We start from the raw sequence: 6,000 nt of genomic DNA on the forward strand, positions 1-6,000 counted from the left end.
AATATTTTGGGACAGAACAAACTTGTTTTTTGAGACTGAGGAAACCTGCTGTGAAAAACACTGTGGTTTATGCCACTGCTTTAGGAACCTAAGAAGCTACCAGAGAAAAGGCATGAATTATTTTGAGCGCAAAACACATTTTCTTTGAAGACGATGTACCATTAGAGACCTTTTACTCTTTTCAAAATTGGTCGTATGCTGTGGTGAATGTTAACCTTTGCTTTTGTAGTAATGGAATTCGCTTTTTTCTTACCACAATGCAAATAGGAGCGAAAACGGCTGAAAATAAAGTAGAAAAACCTTTCAGAACAAAGAACAGGAGGACTAGAATCAACAAACCTTTTGTATTACCTGCAACAAGCTTCTCTAGAAACTGTGGCATAATGGAAATACTCCAAATGACTATGTTATTTCATGGTGTTGTTTGGGGTATTTCCATTAAGCCACAGTTTCTAGAGAATTGTTGCATATAGTAAAAATCAGTAAATTTACAGTGCTGTAAAAATGTAAAAATGTTTTACACACAATGTTTTGCACTCTGGGCATTTTTAGTAGTTCTTAATTAACCTGACTGGGAAGCCAAAGCACTCAGAGGAAACCCATGCGGACACAGGGAGATCATGCAAACACCACACAGAAAGGACCCTGGCCACCTGGCTAGGGAATTGAACCTAAGTAAACCTGAGATTGGCTGCTTTCATGGCTTACCACAAGCAGTGATCAGCTAGAAAGTTAAAAACATTTATAATTAGGACATCATTCTCAAATGACACTAAAAAAAATGTAATTTGCAATGTATAACTGTTAAAAAAATAAATGTTACAAAAGGTTATTTATAAACTTACAGATCATATAAAATGCACAATAAGAGAATAAGTGATATGTTGTTGGATCATAATGTAGGGTTTTTGTTCTAATTTTTTATCCTCCAGTATCTTAGAGTCAAAAAAATAATTGTGATATGTCTATATGTCTTTACAGCATTGGCATAACTGGGGTATTTTATACCTGTAAAGCTGTTAAGTTGGCTACCACTGTGTCCAATTAAAAAAAAAATTACTTTATTTTATCCATAATTTAATAAACGTAGTAACATTAAAATTAAAATCTGACACGCAAGTTAGTTATGGCCTCAGAAAATAGAACACTGAATATATTCATTTAAGTGGATATTTATAGACACACCAAACGCGCTCCCATTATACATATTTGCAACCCACAAGCTTAATCCGTATTTCTAAGACTGCATACAGAATTTAAATGTTGAGTTATGCTTTCTTAGTTTTATTTATGCATGAGACAGTGGTTATAAACAAAAAACTAAAGACAGTGGTTATGAACAAAGCTTTTGTTATCTTATGGTATTGGGATATTGCAGGAGATTTTTTATTCATACTAGAATAAAGGGTCAAAAATCTTAATGCACAACAGTGCACTCTGCTACAGCTCTACTCAGCAGGCCAATTCCAGCCCTTTTACATTAATATGTATGTTTTTAATGATAGATAATGATGGGCACTGAAATGTTGGGGTAAGTAAAAAAAAAAGACTGGAGTTGCCACGGCAACCACCTGGGCTGTGGTGTGCAGGGTGCATGTGGTCATGCTGCACATATTATTGAGACTGCTTTAAACACTGAGAGGCACACATACTCTGTAATTGCCTGAGCCATTCAGCCACTGTGCAGCGTGTGACTCTGGGGCTGGATAAATGGCTGCATCACAGCCATTAAGGGATAACTATTAGAGAATCATGGCTTAGGCTCTATATCTGAACCTCATTTGGTTATTTGAAGGGATTTGAATGATAATATGCAAAGATTGTAGGATTAGGTTAGACAATAGAAGACAAAATATTTCATGTTTACATGGATTATGTTGATAATAGCTAGCATTATGTTCTGTAATGCACAATTAGTGTTATTGCATGGTGTAGTTAAAGCTGCGGCTTAATACAAAAAGAGTATAAAAAGCTGTGTAACTAATAAATGTACACTGCAAAAGGATATTACAATTATTTTTTTTATAGTAATATGAACATATGCTACTACCATAATTGTATAAAAGAACATTGGAAGAATCCAGTACAATATAAGCAATAAAACAAAACAAAATTTAAATAAAATGTTCAATTTATAGTAAAAATAGGATTAATTACTTCTGAATAAAAATAAGTGGTAGGTCATTGGCTGTCAGGGCAACCAACCAACAAAACAGCTTATTTTAATTAATGGGTAAATAAAATAGCATGCATTTCAATAATTAAATTAATACAAATCTCAAATCCAGAAAAGATAGGACAGCAAGTAAAATACAACTAAAAACAGAAAGCTCTTGTCCGTCCACTTTGACATGTATAGTACCATGTTTGAATATGAAAGGGACTTCCAAGAAAATGTCTCCTTAATGGGCGAGCATTTGCTTGAATCTTTGAAATCATTAAAATATTTGTAGAAATCTGTAGATCTTTTTTTTAAAAAGTGTGAAGGACAAGGCTTAAAACACATTGTTACAAATGCAAAGTGAGAAAGCCAGCATTTGTGGTAGACTGGGTGACTTGCATGTCTGTAAGGGCACCATTAATGCTTACATATATTTCAACATTTCAACATTTCAACATATGCTTTCTAGACAATGTGTTTTTCATAGACCAGTATGGTAATTTTAACATCACATTACTAATACACCATTTGCACAGAGTGTGCGGGTGCTAGACGGCCTGATCACATACTGGCTGTTGCAGGAGAGCTAATCGATGATGGAAAAACAGTCAGGATCAGGAATTTGTGATGTTATAATGGTGATTCTAAGTTCAAAGACAGGTGAACAGTATCATATATATATAAAGCAAAGTAACTTCAGAGCAATACCAAAATTGAAATCAAACCTAAACTAAAAAACACACTTAAGCACATCTCAACCATAGCACTACCATTACATCTAAAGGCTGCCCCTTAAATGCTCTGTAGTATTGGACAAAACCATTAAATTAAACCATCACATTACATAATTACATGAATAAATAAACTTCATATTAATTATCTTAAGACAAAATCACTAACACAATCATATAAGAACACCATACAAAAGATAGCTTACACTTACAATTCCCCCCACACATACATTCAAAATAGAACATTTCCAAAATGGTGCAGACCAGGGACTCCAAATACCATCAACCCTCAGTACTCAGGTCCTTTGACTCTTAGCACAGCTGCCTGCACGCCTGATGAAAACCTGTAAGTACAATTACTTAAACCAAATCTTTATTTTAAAGAACAAATAATACAGTTAACAAGGCATATGCAATTATCACACTTCCTAAAATCATCCACACTGAATAATGTTGGCTAATTACAGTTTGTATTGTTTACCAAGTTAATGATTCTGGTGTTTGTACACTGCAGCAGTCAAGCAATAGCTTAAGAGTTGAAATAAAAAGAATCTTGACCCATTATCTCGGTCTGTTTTCCTCCCGACTTGTACATGTTCATACTATGAAACGGACATCAGCTCTGTTACACTGACTTAATATGACAATAAAATCTCCATCTCTAGTCGGCCCTTGTCTCAATCTGAAGTTTAGGAGGTTTCTTCACAGTTCACCAGGTTTTCTTCCAAGTACTTTGGCTTCTCCCCACCTTTCAAAAAGTTTTAGAAGGTAGCCAACTGTTGAGTTCTAAGGTGTAAGTAAGTGATTAAATAAGTGAGGTTGTGATGCCTTGACTCACTGATCAGAATGTTTGTTTGATTATTAGGATTTTAACGTCATGTTTTACACTTTGGTTACATTTATGACATAAACAGTAGTTACTCGTTACACAAGATTCATCAGTTTACAAGGTAATATCAAACACAGTCATGGACAGTTTTGTATCTCCAATTCCCCTTGCTTGCATCCTGCAGTCTTTGGACTGTGGGAGAAAACCCACACAGACACGGGGAGAAACATGCAAACTCCACACAGAAAGGACCCGGACCGCCCCACCTGGGGATCGAACCCAGGACCTTCTTGCTGTGAGGCGACAGTGCTACCCACCGAGCCACCGTGCCGCCCCCTGATCAGAATGTATTCTCAGCTTGTGCACATTGTTTTGGTATGGCGCCATCCATCAGAATAACCTTGACCAAAATAAAGTGGTTGCTGAAAGTGAATAAATAGATGGAAGAATAAATGAATATCTTAAAAGCTATTTAATAAATATATCTTGAGTATACTATGCCTCTTATTTTGTTGCTTGTTGTGTATAACAGTGTACATTTTAAAAAAGTTTATTCTTTGATAGATCTGTGCTACGGTTTTGAATAAAACTATGTTAAAAGTAAGGTGTTTAACTGATAGAGGAGAAACAGATCATTGCATGTCTTGGCACCACCTGAGCATGAGGAACTCATGTAGTATAGAGAAATGCATTAGGTACCAGATTCCTGCTGACTTAAAGATCTGATGGACACATTTTCAATCCTTTCCTCCCACCCCCTCTCCATTTTTGATGACAATTTCTTGAAGTGTAAAACATCATAGTCTCTTGGGGGTTAAAACTTTGTAAAGAGGACATGCTGAGAAAATACTAGGCCATGCACATGTGCATCCATCCTGGTGTTGAGTTTTGCACTCAGAGAGAACCAACAGTCTGTGTCCCTATTGAAGTGACAATGACAGGTCCAGAGCTTATTGAAGGTGCTCTCTACTCACCTGTCATGAATAAAGATTGGTACGTTAAGCCACTGCAATATTAAATATCTAAATAGTGTCTCTGTATCCTGGTAGAGACAGTGTTTACCAACACAGGGCAGAAGCCTCCATTCTGTTTAAGAAGCCACATCCTTTAAGGGAAGTCAGCTTTTATTGCATGAATACAGAGACATTATTTTACATGTGATCTATAACTATACCAAAAACTGTCTATCTGAACTGGGGCATCAAAACTTGGACTGGATAAAACAAATAGGATATGATGTGTCTTACATGTGTTCTTTTGGCAAAAATGTCAGTCACATGTATAATAAAAATGGACTCCTTAATAGTGTTGTATCAAATGATAATTGTAAGGATTTTTGCTAATTACACAGTAACTAAAACTGGTAAAACATGGGGGAAATTCCTAGAGGTTAAGTTCCCTTTAATAAATACTCTGATTCAGAACTGTTTTGTAAGGTCCTGCACACGTGTTAAAATAACTGAGAAAACTGATCTACACCTTCTGAATTATCCAACATTAAACCGTTTCAGTGTGTTGGTATAGCAGGGTTGTAAAAAGCAGATGGGTGTCATGGCAAGACAAAATTTGGCATGCTGATTTGTTCTGGTTCCGTGCCACATTAGTTGATGGTTGGAAGAGGTTCTGCAGTGATTTGATTATTTAAGTTTTGCAGTGAATGCACTACATGGTTTTAGTCATTTTCTAGGAGGCAGGGCATTATTAATCAACCATCATAGACCTGCTCGTCTGACAGGGCAATCTCTGTTGGCATTGAGACAGACTATATAATGTAGATGTTCTTACCAAACTCATTTCAGATGTATAGTATATCAAACACAGCTGTTGACAACAGTTCAGTTGGTTTCACTGAATCATTACTAGAGGACTGCTACTGAACAGTATTGCATATGGTTGTTAGTTTTAGGTAGTTTTAGATACACACCTTACAGATGTTGTTATAAGTTACACTGTTTTTGTAAGCATAGCAGCTATAACGTGTTTGAATTTTGTTTTAGCATGGGCTCAATCGAGTGGCTTTGTGGCTCTCTGCCCACTCTAAAACAGCAGGCCGCTGCTCTCAAACGTCAACTTGGTTAATGAAGCAATTCCTCTTGACTCTGCAATATGCCTGATTTTGCATTCTGGAGGCGTGTAAATTCTCAATTTCTTTGGATTTTCATCAGTAACAAAATTAATTAGAGTGGCCACGAAAATGTAATCATTGCTCACTGGAAATTGAAATAAATTAGAGATGCATGCATTGGGGGCTGCTCATGAGTGCTGACCTCATGTAATTA

Source organism: Trichomycterus rosablanca, chromosome 2 (genome assembly GCF_030014385.1).
Source record: "Trichomycterus rosablanca isolate fTriRos1 chromosome 2, fTriRos1.hap1, whole genome shotgun sequence".
NCBI lineage: Eukaryota > Metazoa > Chordata > Actinopteri > Siluriformes > Trichomycteridae > Trichomycterus > Trichomycterus rosablanca.